Source organism: Schistocerca cancellata, chromosome 2, assembly GCF_023864275.1.
Source record: "Schistocerca cancellata isolate TAMUIC-IGC-003103 chromosome 2, iqSchCanc2.1, whole genome shotgun sequence".
Lineage (NCBI taxonomy): Eukaryota > Metazoa > Arthropoda > Insecta > Orthoptera > Acrididae > Schistocerca > Schistocerca cancellata.
The window spans coordinates 135,856,983-135,872,641 of NC_064627.1; positions in this window are offsets into that span (position 1 = coordinate 135,856,983).

The following is a 15,659-nucleotide window of genomic DNA, read 5'->3' on the forward strand; positions in this document are numbered from 1 at the left end:
TTTAAAAACCACGTGTATTGGTACAAAGTTTTACTGAGTTTCATGTTATTTGACTACTTACAATTTTTAATTACATTTAGTTATTAGAGCAAAAATATTTACAACTATTGACAAGTAAATGAAGAAACGCATAGAGTTTTCCCGAAAATGTATGCCTGTCATGATGAGCAAAATCCCTTATAAATGCTATCTGGTAATAAATGAAAAGCACCAGTTTGCTTTTGTTCTACAATATTATTTTATTGTTAACCGGTTTTCGGTTTACAAGGCCATCTTCAGACATTTATTGAGTAAATTTCTGAAGATGGCCTTGTAAGCCGAAAACCGGTTAACAATAAAAGTAATATTGTAGAACAAAAGCAAACTGGTGCTTTTCATTTATTATAATGTTGTTCTACCAAGAACCGACAGAAGATTCTGTTAATATGCAATCTTGTAAGGTACTCAGAACTACTTCACACCTCAACGCTTCGAGCTGCAGACACAGAGGCAGTTAACCTGCGTAGCAGTGAGGCGTTGCTCATGTAAGAAGAAGGAATAGTGTAGGTGCCATTTTTTTTTTAATACTGCACCTTTACTACAAAAATAAAGGTTTGAGAGGGAACTGAACCTTCGCTCATACACATTCGCCTTACAAAGCTCAAACACTAACCAATTAGCCACCATGAACTCTAACGTCTGGCACCTACACACAGATACATCCATTACATAATACACGTGTAAAACTTCTCTTGCAATTGCCAGAGTAGTGCACCTTATTACATGCACATTATGTTGTTTTAGTGGTCTACTGAAGGTGTGTAAAGTTTGAAGTAAATCCGTGATCCCAGCATTGTGGCCTCCCCTTGTGAGTGTGACTTTTGGCTGTCCTGAAAACTTAATTTCAGCAGTCGCTGTTTCACCTGCAAGCAACCCCTAATGTCTGCTCTCATTACATTTGTTAGCAGTTCAGTTAGTTAATACCTCGACCACCATGTGGGTGCCGGTGGACACAGCAGAGGTTGCCTAATGCCATGTGCCCAATGGCGGCTACATGCTCCAGTATTTTCAGTACATTATATAGTGAAGTACTGTGTATTAAGTTGTATTTCTTGACTGATGTGACACTGATGTACAGCAAATCAAGTACAGTACCTTGATCAATGCTTTGAACTTTGTTTTTTGCAAGTATAAATATACTGAACTAAAGACACTCTAGTGTGTGGCTGCTGGTGGGCACTTGGCGTGAGGTGCAAATCTCTGCTGCTTCTGCCAGTGACCTTGTTGTAGTCACTGTGTTAAGTATTGCTTCACAGTCTTTAGACATACTTCATTGTTCCAGCTATCTGTTCAAACACTTTTGAAGTATGAAAATGGGACAGCATTTCCAAATGAGCTTTCCACACTTTTATGACAAACACACTCTGGATAAATGGATATATTGTTAGTAGTGCTTTCTTTGAAAATGACAGTGTCTTCAGAAGAGCTTGATACACTGCCTGTATTAGCTCTGTGACAGTGTGTGTGCCCTGGAAATTCACCCAAACTCTTGGGAGATGAGTTGAATTAATTAATTAACTTGACCAGCTAGAGAAAGTAAGTGGATCCTGAGAGGGGCAACTTATCTCAACAAGCCGAATACAACTTATTGGATTTGGTTTGTCAAGGGGGAAAGTGGGCGAAGAGGAAAATGTATAGCAATGAAAGCAATAGTGACCTAGCTTTAGCAAATTATCTTTTTTCCAGACACGATATTGTATCTAGTAACAAATGCTGACTGATTCATATTACCTATTAAAGCCAAAATGTGACAAGACTATAGTATTAATACCAAAAACAAAAATCAGTTTTATGTAAATAACTAATTAAACCCACAGTTCAATAACACTGAAGTGCCAAATACAGATGGGAACAAACAGTCATATCTTACATTACTCAGCTCAGATTTTTTAACATCTCTTGCCTCACACTGGAATTTCAGATATATTATGGTTAGATGTATATTCTTGATTAAATAAGTCAACAGATGAAGGTTGACCAAAATTTCTAATCCTGCCATTGAACGATTGTAGGATCTTTTTTCTTTTTTAATTTTACTTTGTGTAATCAAAAATATGGAAAACTAATATTAAAGATAGGTAAAATAGGGGAAATACAACCACTCACCTATAGCAGTCAATTTGTGGAGCATAGAGACATGTAACAGGAAACAACATTCACACTAGCTTTTGAGTTTTTGCTCTCTCTAGGGAAAGTGCACACATTCACACACAGACACCCAAATGCACTCTCTTGTGCCCGCGATGAGACTCATTATTGATAGCAACTGAGTGATCTGATGGAAGTGGAGAGAGGGGGGTAGTGGGATAGAGGCAGGTCTTTGGACATACAACTCTGCAGCCACACAACAAGACAAAAGGAGTGTAGAGGGTAGAGCAAAAAGAGATATAGCAAGATGGCAGGGGGAGCGGGGGAAAGGAGCAGAAAGTGGAGATGAAGGGAGGGAGAAAAAGGAAGGGGGAGAGAGAAGTCAGAGGAGTAATAAAAGGGGCAGTAGAGAGATTTAGAGAATTTTTTTTTTTTTTTTGGAGTTTAAGGGTGTTCAACTACTGAGGTCATTAGCGCCCAGTCACAATTGTTAGAGCACATAGAATCTAGTAAAACTCAAGGGGGGGTAGGGGGGGGGGGGACACCAGAAAGTTCTTACAAAGATGCAGATAAAATAAGTGAAAGAGTTAGATGTCTTTGGACAATCCAGTCAAAGTAATGAAATGAAGAACACGAGCAGCTGCTCGAGCGTCATCCGCTAAAATATCCTGTAAAGTAGATGGCAGAGACAGGACAACACGAGATTGACTAAAACGGGGACACGACAATAAAACATGGCGCACTGTTAATGCGTGACTACAAGGGCACTGCGGGGCTGGGTCACCGGAGAGCAGGTAACGGTGGCTAATCCGGCAATGCCCAATCCGCAACCTGGTCAGAAGGACCTCTTCTCGCCGAGATGGTCGGGAGGAGGTTGTCCAAGCAGTTGGGAACGGTTTTACTGCCTGGAGCTTGTTTCCTTGAAGTGAGGACCAAGTAACCCACCACAAGGACACAAGCCTCTTACAAACAACCCCACTAACGTCGGATGACGGGACACAATGGGAGGCTGGCCGAGGCAGGAGGACTGCAGCCTTGGCTGCAGCATCAGCAGCCTCATTCCCAGGCACTCCTACATGGCCGGGAACCTACAGAAAGCTGACAGGAGAGCCACCCTCAGCGAAAGAATGAAGGGACTGCTGGATCCGTTGCACCAAGGGATGGACCGGATATGGAGCTCCAAGGCTCTGAAGAGCACTGAGTGAATCAGAGCAGAGTACATACGATGAATGGCGGTGGCGGCGGGCATACTGAACGGCCTGATGGAGAGCAAAAAGCTCGGCTGTAAAGCTGGAACACTGGTCGAGGAGCCGGTATTTAAAGGTGACGGCCCCGACGACAAAGGCACAGCCGACACCATCGTCAGTTTTGGAGCCATCAGTGTAAATAAAGGTGTGACTGGCAAGTCGCGCACGAAGTTCGACAAACCGTGAGCAATACACTGCAGCTGGAGTACCCTCCTTCGGGAGCGAGCTGAGGTCGAGATAAATATGAACCGGAGCCTGGAGCCAAGGTGGTGTCGGGCTCTCACCCTCTCTGAAGGTGGTAGGGAGGGCAAAATCCAATTGTTGAAACAGGCGATGAAAGCGGACTCCAGGGCGCAGCAGGGCAGACACATACAACCCATACTGACGGTCGAGAGAATCGGCGAAGAAGGACTGATAAGAGGGGTGGTCGGGCATTGACAACAGCCGACAGGCATACCGACAAAGCAGTACGTCGCGCCGGTAGGTCAATGGTAATTCGGCAGCTTCAGCATAAAGACTCTCGACAGGACTAGTGTAGAAAGCTCCGGTCGCAAGACATAACCCCCTATGGTGGATGGAGTTGAGATGGCGTAGATCCGCTCCCCAACATGAACCGCTAAGAACTCTGAGGACATTAAGTGAACGTGTACAACGGGCAGCCAAATAAGAGACGTGCGGAGACCAACAAAGTTTCCTGTCCAGTGTGAGCCCTAGAAACTTAGTTGTTTCCACGAATGGGAGAACAACGGGACTGAGATGTAAGGATGGCTGAAGGAATGCTTTATATTGCCAAAAGTTGATGCAAACCGTCTTCTCTACAGAGAACCGGAAGCCATTTGCCACACTCCAGGAGTATAGGCTGTCAAGACAACGCTGAAGGCAACGCTCCAGGAGGCATGTTCGCTGGGCACTGCAGTAGATCGCGAAGTCATCGACAAAAAGAGAGCCTGAGACATTAGGTGGAATGCAATCCATAATTGGATTGATTGCTATGGGAAAAAGGGCTACGCTCAAGATGGAACCCTGAGGCACTCCGTTCTCCTGGAGGAAGACGTCGGACAATACGGAACCCACACGTACCCTAAACTTTTGATCTGTTAAAAAGGAATCAATAAAAAGGGGCAGGCGACCGTGTAGACCCCACTTGTGCATAGTGCGGAGGATACCTCCTCTCCAACAGGTATCATAAGCCTTCTCCAAATCGAAGAACACGGCGACCGTTTGGCGCTTTCGCAAAAAGTTGTTCATGATGAATGTCGACAAGGTCACAAGGTGGTCAACAGCGGAGCGGCGGCGATGAAAGCCGCATTGAACATTGGTAAGTAGCCATTGAGATTCAAGAATCCAAACTAACCGAGCGTTAACCATGCGCTCCATCACCTTACAGACACAGCTTGTAAGAGAAATGGGGCGGCAACTAGAAGGAAGGTGTCTATCCTTCCCAGGTTTGGGTATAGGAACAATGACAGCGTCACGCCAACGCATGGGGACTTGACCATCAGTCCAGACGCGATTGTAGGTACGAAGAAAGAAGCTTTTGCCTGCCGGAGAAAGGTACTAGCATCTGAATGTGAATGGCATCTGGCCCCAGAGCAGAGGACCGGGACAGTGCAAGTGCACGTTCGAGTTCCCGCATAGTAAAGGGGGCATTATAATTTTCCAGATTCAGCGAGTGGAAGGAAGGTCGCCGGGCCTCTTCTGCCTCTTTCCTGGGAAGGAAGGCAGGGTGGTAATGGGCGGAGCTTGAAACCTCCGCAAAAAAGCGGCCGAAGGCGTTGGAGATATCCACAGGGTCAACAAGGACCTTATCACCTGAAGTCAGGCCAGGTACTGAGGAGTGGGCCTTAATGCCCGACCCGGCACAGGCCACCCCAGACGACAGAAGAGGGAGTAAAACTGTTAAAGGAGCTGGTGAAAGAGGCCCAACAAGCTTTTTTGCTGTCTTTGATGACTCTACGGCATTGCGCTCTGAGTCGTTTGTATCCAATACAATTCGCCAACGTAGGATGGCGGCGAAAGGTGCGTAACGCGCATCGTCAAGCACGGATAGCGTCTCGACAAGCCTCATTCCACCAGGGGACGGAAACGCGACGTGAAGAAGAGGCAGTACGAGGAATGGAACGTTCGGCAGCATTGATGATAACAGCCGTGAGGTATTCGACCTGACCGTCACAACTGAGAAAATCGTGGTCCGGAAAGGTCGCCAGGGAGGAGTAAAGTCCCCAGTCAGCTCTCGGTATGTTCCAGCTCGAAGGACGTGGGGATGGGGTGTGGTGCAGGAGACGAAAGACCCAGGGGAAGTGGTCACTCGAATAGGTGTCAGAAAGGACATACCACTCGAACAGACGGGCAAGAGTGGTAGAACAGATCGAGAGATCCAAGTGGGAGTAGGTATGAGTAGAGTCCGAGAGGGAAGTCGGGGCGCCATTATTGAGGCAGACAAGATTGAGATGGTTGAAGACATCCGCCAAGAGGGAGCCTCTCTGACAGGATGCAGGAGAGCCCCAAAGGGGATGATGGGCATTGAAGTCGCCAAACAATAAAAATGGCGGAGGAAGCTGAACAATCAGGTGCATCATGTCAGCCCGACTAACTGCGGATGACGATGGAGTGTAGACGGTACAAACAGAAAAAGTAAAGGCAGAAAGAGTAATACGGACAGCTATTGCTTGGAGTGGGGTGGTCAATGGGAGGGGATGGTAATAGACACCGTCCCGAACAAGCAACATGACCCCACAATGAGCCGGAATACCGTCCACAGGGGGGGGAGGTCAGACCGCTCCGAGGTATAGTGGGTAAAAGTAATACTGTCAGTTGGGCGCAACTTGGTTTCCTGGAGACCAAGGACGAGCGGACAGTGCAGGCGGAGGAGCAGTTGTAATTCCTCCCGATTAGATCAAATACCTCTTATATTCCAATGTAACAAAGCCATCGCTAGTCAGAAAAGAGGGGGAACGAAACGGGTGAAGAGCTGGTCACCTCGACGGCCGCAGAGGGCCTGGTGTCAAGGGAACAATGCTACAACGGGCGGGAAGCGGATCCTGTTCCATCGAGTCGTCGCCAGTGGCGGCCGCTTTCCCGGGTTGCGTAGGAGGGGCAGCATCATTTGCCGACGAGAGGCCAGCTGAGCGCCTGGCAGCAGAGCGTCCCGGCGAAACTGAGGACGGCCGGGAGCAGCGACTCATGGATGGAGCGTCAGACGAAACGCGCCGGGGTGGAGAGGGGGATAAAGATTTCTTCTTTGAGGCCTTCTTGGAAGTCCGATGAGGCACGGGGATGGTGGGTTTGACCCGAAGAAGGTCCTCATGCGCGGGGTCCGTTTTGGAACGCCGGACCTCGGAAGCCGGGGTCCGGAATTTCTTTTTTTTTTTTTTTTTTTTTTTTGGTTTGTGGTTTTAGGGCGCAAAACTTCTATGGTCATTAGCGCCCAGCCCGTGACTTAAGACAGTAAAAAACCGAAATTGAAAACCAGCAGCAATGGGAACAAAGTCAGAAAATTGGAGAAACTAAAAAATAGAAGGATTGCTTAAAAATCCACTACAGAAAGGGGGAGGTTGTCCCCATAAAAAGCTTCAAATGACTGACGTCATTTCACTGTCACTAATAAACTGGAGAACGCGGTCGGCTGAGCGCGTGTCATCTGCTAAAATCGACGATAAATCAGGCGATAGCTGTAGACGGGAGCGTAACGGATTAAAATAGGGGCATTCAATTAAAAGGTGTCTTACCGTCCACAGCTGAGAGCAGTGGGGACAGAGTGGGGGAGGATCGCCGCTTAAAAGATGTCGATGGCTAAAACGACAGTGCCCTATCCGGAGTCTAGCTAAAATTACCTCCTCCCGACGACGCGTTCGGGAGGAAGAGGTCCAAGCGCAAGGAAGGGCTTTCACTTCTCGCAATTTATTACGGGGAAGTGCCGACCAATGCGCATGCCATAAATGAGCAACTTGGCGACATAAACCGCTCCGTATATCGGTGAAGGGAAGCGACTGAATAGCTGGCCGAGGAAGAGAGACTGCAGCCTTGGCCGCCATATCGGCCGCCTCATTCCCACAGATACCAGCGTGTCCCGGCAGCCAGAGGAACGCCACCGAGACGCCCCCCAGGTGGAGCAAGCGCAGACAGTCCTGAATCCGGTGGACCAGAGGGTGCACAGGGTAAAGAGCTTGGAGACTGAGGAGAGAGCTGAGAGAATCTGAGCAGATAACGTACTGTATCCGCTGATGGCGGCAGATGTAGTGGACAGCCTGGAGAACAGCGTAAAGCTCTGCAGTATAAACCGAACATTGGTCGGGAAGCCGAATGTGATTTGGGGTGTCGCCAACAATATAGGCACTCCCTACACCTAACGATGTTTTCGAGCCGTCGGTGTAAATAAATGTGGCGTCCGTCATTTGTGCACATAGAGCAGCAAATGCCCGACGATAAACAAGTGTAGGGGTACCATCCTTGGGAAATTGACAAAGGTCACGGAGCAGGCAGATCCGGGGACGGAGCCAAGGCGGTGCTGTACCCCAAGTTGTCAAGAGGGTTTTAGGAAAGCGGAAGGAAAGAGAATGGAGCAGTTGACGGAAGCGGACTCCCGGGGGTAGTAGGGAGGAGGAGCGGCCTGCATACCCTACATCAAAGGAGGCGTCGAAAAAAAGGTCGTGGGCTGGATTAGCAGGCATGGAAGACAGATGGCTAGCATAACGACTCAGGAGGACTGCTCGCCGATTGGACAGCGGAGGTTCAGCAGTCTCAGCATAAAGGCTTTCCACAGGGCTAGTGTAAAAAGCTCCAGATACTAAACGTAATCCACGCTGGTGGATAGAATCGAGACGCCGAAGAATAGACGGCCGAGCAGAGGAGTAGACTATGCTTCCATAATCCAATTTCGAGCGCACTAAGGCGCGATAGAGGCGGAGAAGGACCACTCTGTCCGCTCCCCAGGAGGTACCATTCAGGACACGGAGGGTGTCAAGCGATCGCAGACAGCGAGCCGAAAGATAGGAAACGTGGGAGGACCAGCATAGTTTTCTGTCAAACCTAAGACCCAAGAATTTAGCGACGTCTGAAAACGGAAGGTTGACAGGACCTAGATGTAAGGAGGGCGGAAGAAACTCCTTACGTCGCCAAAAATTGACACAAACGGTCTTACTGGGGGAGAAACGGAAGCCAGTTTCGATGCTCCACGAGTGGAGGCGATCGAGACATCCTTGAAGACGTCGTTCAAGAAGGCTGGTCTGTTGAGCGCTGTAGTAGATCGCAAAATCATCCACAAAGAGGGAGCCCGAGACATCAGGAGGGAGACAATCCATAATTGGATTTATGGCGATGGCAAACAGTACAACACTCAGCACGGAACCCTGGGGTACCCCGTTTTCTTGGGAGAAAGTACGGGAGAGAGTAGTGTTCACCCGCACCCTAAATGTGCGCTCTGCCATAAATTCGCGAAGAAAAAGGGGCAGCCGGCCTCGAAAGCCCCAAGAGAACAGTGTGCGGAGGATGCCTGTCCTCCAACAGGTATCGTATGCTCTCTCCAGATCAAAAAATATTGCTACCGTTTGGCGTTTCCGGAGAAAATTGTTCATGATATAAGTGGAGAGAGCAACAAGATGGTCAACGGCAGAACGATGCTTCCGAAATCCGCATTGGGCTGGTGTTAAAAGACTGCGGGATTCCAGCCACCAAGCTAAACGGTAATTCACCATACGCTCCAAAACCTTACAGACACTACTCGTGAGAGAAATGGGGCGATAGCTAGAGGGGAGATGTTTGTCCTTTCCAGGTTTCGGAACGGGAACGACAATAGCTTCCCGCCACCGTCTGGGAAAGGTACTGTCGGTCCAAATTCGATTATAAAGGCGAAGGAGGTAACGCAGACTATGGGTTGATAAATGCAGCAACATCTGGACATGGATTCCATCCGGTCCTGGGGCGGAGGAGCGAGAAGAAGAGAGGGCATGTTGGAGTTCCCGCATGGAGAAAACAGTATTGTAGCTTTCGTGATTTGGAGAGGAGAAAGCAAGATGTCGCACTTCTGCTGCACGTTTCTTCGGGAGAAACGCTGGCGGGTAATTTGAAGAGCTCGAAATCTCAGCAAAGTGCTGACCCAACGAGTTAGAAATTGCGACGGGGTCCACGAATGTATCATGCGCGACAGTGAGCCCAGAGACCGGGGAGAAACTAGGCGCGCCTGAGAACCGTCGAAGCCGACTCCAAACTTCCGAGGAGGGAGTAAAGGTGTTAAATGAGCTAGTAAAGAATTTCCAGCTTGCCTTCTTGCTATCGCGGATGACGCGACGGCATCGCGCACGGAGCTGCTTATAGCGGATACAGTTGGCCAAAGTAGGATGGTGACGGAAATTGCGAAGAGCACGTCGCCGCTCACGTAGTGCGTCACGGCATGCCTCGTTCCACCAAGGAACTGGGGGGCGCCGGGGCAATTCGGAGGTGCGTGGTATTGAACGTTCCGCAGCTGTAAGAATAACGTCGGTAATATGTGTGACCTCATCGTCGACGCTGGGAAAGCGACGGTCATCGAATGTCGCGAGAGACGAAAAAAGTGTCCAATCAGCTTGGGCAAATTTCCAGCATCGCGAGCGCATATATGGCAGTGGAGACTGCAGTCTAAGGACACATGGAAAGTGGTCACTCGAGTGTGTATCATCAAGGGCGAACCATTCGAAGCGCCGAGCTAGCGGAACAGTACCGACCGCAAGGTCCAAATGAGATAAATTTGTCGTGGAGGCAGACAAAAATGTGGGGACCCCAGTGTTGAGGCAAACTAGATCCGCTTGATGGAAGACGTCTAGCAATAGAGAGCCACGTGGACAAGGATGTGGAGATCCCCAAAGCGGGTGGTGGGCATTGGAGTCCCCAACCAGCAAATAGGGGGGTGGAAGCTGACCAAGAAGATGAAGGAGATCAGCTCGTGCCATTGGTGTGGATGATGGAATGTATACAGTACAAAGAGAGAACGTTTATCCAGAAAGGGAAAGACGGACGGCAACAGCTTGGAAGGAACTGTTTAAGGGGATTGGGTGATAATGGAGAGTATCATGGAGAAGAATCATGAGTCCTCCATGGGCTGGAGTGCCTTCAACAGAGGGGAGGTCATATCGGACTGACTGAAAGTGAGGGAGAACAAAGCGGTCATGGGGACGCAGCTTTGTTTCCTGAAGACAGAAGATGACCGGCGAGTAGGAGCGTAAGAGGACCGACAATTCATCCCGATTGGCTCGAATGCCGCGGATATTCCAGTGGATAATGGACATGGGGTGAAAAGAAAATGGAGGAATGTGACCAAAGTTGCTGTCAACTCAAAGACTGCTCGGAGCTAGCAACCGACAGCATGGAATGGCATTCAGCCGAAGGCAGAAGATCCTGATCCATAGGTTGGTCAGGAGCAGTCCCTGCCACCAGCGATCGGCCGGTTGACCGGCCACCAGCAGTGCGCCTCGGCGACACAGAAGATGGCCGAGGGCGATTTCCGCCAGGTGGTGCTGTAGAGGGGACACGCCTTGGCGGAGAAGGAGAGGAACTGGGTTTCTTTGTAGCCTTCTTGGAAGAATGTTGTTTAGATGAAGGAGGAACCGATGGTTGTGAAGTTGCGGTACGTAAAAACTCTTCACGAGTATGCTCTTTTTTCGAAGACTTGGCGTCCGACTTTTGGGCTCGAGATTTAGCAGAACCCGACGAAGGGTGAGCCATAGAGTGGGCAGGCGAAAGTGGTGAGGTTGAACGAGCGATCTTTGCGCTGGCCGATCTGACGACCGTGGTACTAAAGGTGAGGTCGCAAGTCTGCGTGGCCGCCTCCTTTGTTGGCCGAGGAGAAGCAAGGACAGTGCTGTATTTTCCTGTCTGAGGCACGGTGGGCTTGCGACTGGCGAATAATTTTCGAGCAGCAAAGGTCGACACCTTTTCCTTCACTCTTATTTCCTGGATGAGCTTCTCGTCCTTAAAAGCGGGGCAATCTCGAGAGGAAGCAGCGTGGTCACCCATACAGTTGATGCAGCGAGGGGATGGAGGTGGACAAGCACCCTCATGGGCATCCTTGCCACACGTAACACATTTGGCTGGATTGGAACAGGACTGGCTGGTGTGATTGAACCGCTGACATCGATAGCAACGCGTAGGGTTTGGGACGTAAGGGCGAACGGAAATTATCTCATAGCCTGCTTTGATTTTCGATGGGAGTTGAACTGTGTCAAATGTCAAGAAGACAATGCGGGTTGGAATGATGTTCGTGTCAACCCGTTTCATTACTCTATGAACTGCCGTTACGCCCTGGTCAGACAGATAGTGCTGAATTTCTTCGTCAGACAATCCATCGAGGGAGCGTGTATAAACGACTCCACGCGAGGAATTTAAGGTACGGTGCGGTTCCACCCGGACAGGGAAGGTGTGGAGCAGAGAAGTACGCAGCAATTTTTGTGCCTGGAGGGCACTGTGTGTTTCTAACAACAGGGTGCCATTCCGTAATCTGGAACAAGACTTTACAGGACCGGCAATTGCGTCGACACCTTTCTGAATAATGAAAGGGTTGACCGTGGAGAAGTCGTGACCTTCATCAGTCCGAGAAACAACAAGGAACTGTGGCAACGATGGAAGAATCGTCTGTGGCTGAGACTCAGTATACTTACGTTTGTGAGCAGACATAGTGGAAGGTGAGGCAACCATTGCGGAAGAATCCCCCATGATTACCGGCGTCTCCGATGGCGCGCTCCTCCCTTGTGGGGGCCCTCTCTGAGGGCACTCCCGCCTTAGGTGATTGTTCACACCTCAGGTCACACCTCCCGACAAACGGACGGAGGGACCAATCGGCATTTTCGGAAGGTATCAGCTCGGGTAATCACCCCTCCCTGGGCCTGGCCGTTACCAGGGGGTACGTACGTGTCCTACCTGTCTACCCGGGGCGGGGAATTACGCGTTACCCCGTCACCGGCTACGCACGAAAGGCGTGGGTCGGCCTTCAGACACGCACAGGGAGGAAGAAAGAGAAAGGGAACGGAAGGAAGAGAGGTCTCAAATGCCGCAGCGGAGAAAAGGGAAAGAGAAGAGGTAAGGAAAAGAGAAGGACAAAGGAAGGAAGAAGACAGAAGGACAAAGGAAGGAAGAAGACAGAAGGACAAAGGAAGGAAGAAGACATAAAAGCAAGGAAGGCGAAGAATGCAGTACATTTACGAGCGTCCGTCTCCGGACGTAGGCACAAACCATACTCCCAGATGGGGAGAAAGGGAAGGAAAGAGCCAGAGGTGAGGGGAGGAGGGGCGAAGATAGGGATGGGGAAGGATGCGGAATGGGAAGGTATGCAGCCCGGAAAGGAAGGAAGGCCACATTAGCTCGGGGTCCCGTGCTCGCTACGCACGTATCCACAAAAGAGTCGTGGACCCCCTGGGGGGGGGGGGAGGGGGGTCCGGAATGTTTCCCTGATGGACGCCTGAGAAGAGGATCACTTCTCAGGCGGCGGAGGGGGAGGAGGAGGAGGAAGGGTGGCCCCCGGGGCAGAGGGGGCAGGGGCCGCGAGGAAGGAGGATTTGGAAGGGAGGGATTTGGGAGGCGGAGGCATAGACCCCGGATGGGGTGAGGAGGTGGCAAACTGAGGCAAACGAAGTTGTCAACGTCATGGGATGGAGGCGGTCATACTTCTTCCTGGCCTCAGAATAAGAGAGATGATCCAAAGTTTTTAATTCTTGAATCTTCTTCTCCTTCTGATACGCAGTCTAAAGATCTAGGCGAGTGGATGCCAGGACAATTGACGCACCGAGATGGTGGGGTGCACGTATGTTCCTCACGAAGAGGACGTCCGCAATCGCCACAAAGGGGCTCAAGCCTCACACCGTGACGACATGTGCCCAAAGCGCAAACACTGAAAGCAGCGCATAGGAGGTGAGACGTAAGGTCGCACGTCGCACATCACCTTTACCTTCTCTGGGAGAACGTCCCCCTCGAAGGCGAGGATAAAGGCTCCAGTGTCGATGCGACGATCTTTGGGGCCGCGCTGAACTCGCCGGACGAAATGCACGCCTCGGCGCTCCAGGTTGGCCCTGAGCTCCTCATCAGATTGCAGCAGGAGGTCCCGATGAAAAATAACCCCCCGCATCCTATTCAGTGCCAGATGCAGGACAATAGACACTGGGATGTCCCCTAGTCGGTTGCACGCCTGGAGCGCCGCCGACTGTGTAACGGAGGCGGTCTTTATAAGAACGGATCCCGAACGCATTTTACTGAGAGCCTCGAGTTCTCCGAAGATGCCCTTGATGTGCTGGACAAAGAACATGGGCTTGGAGGTGGCGAACGTCCCCCCATCGGTCCGAGAACAGACTAAATAGCGGGGAAAGTACTTCGCCCCAAGCCGGCGGGCCTGTCCTTCCTCCCAGGGAGTGGCCAAGGGGGAAAGGGCAGGAGAACCAGAACCAGAGACAGTACCTTTCTTTTTAAAAGACTCGGCCGCAGAGCGACCTGATACATGTTGACGTTTCATCTGTGAAACATCCACCCCGATAGCACCTACTCCGACCAGGGGCTCTCCCCACGGGCGCCACCCAGCCTCAGCAAGGGCTACCTGGCAGGATGACCGTTGCCGGGAGTCCCGATGCCCCAAGGAGATGGGCATCTACTCCTTGGCCGACGTGGGGAGGGTGCAGCTCAGGTATCGGCAGTACGATCCCTGTGTTGTCAGGGGGCTACAACCTAGAGGGTACATGACCCCACCACAACGGGCTGGCTACCGTGCTGGATTTCGGGTGCCATGGAAAGTCCATCATGATCGTAGGTGCAGATGGGGACGCACTATGGGCGTAACTTGTGCAACCCATCAGGCGTTTAGGCCCAATTTGAGGAATAGTGGGTGTGGTTACAACGCCGTTACAATGCTGAGTGCCAAGGTCTTAGTGCACTGAGGACCAGTGATACACCACGTAAGGCGTCCTTCCCCAAAAGGCTCGTACTTCTGTAGAATTTTGAAAAAAGGTCAAATCCCAAGGGAATGCCGAAAAACGGTTGGAACTCCTTTTAGTCGCCTCTTACAACAGGCAGGAATACCTCGGGCCTATTCTTACCCCGGACCCGCAGGGGGAAGGGGGGGGGGGGGGCGGCTGGGAGAAGGCAGTGAACGTTCTATGCATGAGGAAAGAGTGGTGTGTAGAGAAGAGAGAAGGGAAAAGATAAGGTGAGGCAGTGGCAACGGGTTGCAGAGGTTTATGACAGGAAGACTGTGAGAACATGAGAGCATCTGCAGAGTTCAGAGGGAAGAGAGTATGCAAATGGCCTATGTAGTGAAGCAACTGTTGAAATCATTTGTGTTGTGGTGTGCAGCATGTTCGGCAACAGGATGGTCAAGTTCGCAGCTTGCCACAGTTTGGAGGTGGACATTCATATGAATAGAATGTTGGTTACTTGTGATGCTGCACAGAAACTGCACCATAGCTAATATATAACATGGCTGCCTTCACACATGGCCCTATCTTTTATTGGGTAGCAAATTCCTGTAATTAAGATGTGGTAGATGTGGTATTGGACACATCACGCACCTGGACCAACCACAGGGGAATGACTCATGGGGTGCAGAACTGGGTGTAGGACTGGGAGTCGGGATGGACAAGGATATTCTGTAGGTTGGGTGGCAGAACACTATTTTGGGTGACATGGGTAGTATTTTGGATTTGATGAGAGGCAGTCAGTACCTTTCCCAACATCCTCCTTATACTAAACTCACCACCTCTTTCCTCCTAGCCAACCACATCCTGGCCCTTTTTTTTCACTTTTGAAGGCCAAATCTATAAACAAATACAAGTATATGGTACTGCCATGGCACCATCCTATTCCAGCTTATTTATGAGCTATCTGCAGGAATCTTTCCTGTTTAATCAACACCTAAAACCTAATGCCTCATTCAGATGCACTGATGACATTTTCAATGATCTGGAGTCACAGAAAGGATAATGTTTGCTCTTTCCTCCATAATCTCAACAACACCTACTCCTAAATCTGCTTCACTAGTCCTCCGCAACTCGTTGAGCCGCCTTTGTAAATGTCAATCCCCACCTCTCAGGAGGCTCCATAAATACATCTTTCCATATCAAGTACCTACACCAACCACTAACAGCAGTTCCACTTTTATAGCTGTCACCCGCTCCATGTTAAAAAGTCCCTTCCTTACTATTTTGCCACCCATGGATACTGCATCTGCATTGGAAAGGAGGAATTAAGAAATATACTAATAACCTTACTACACCCTTTATGGACAGGCAGATTCTAACCAGCTCAGCCATAAACAAATCCCCCTTGTCATCTGCTCCT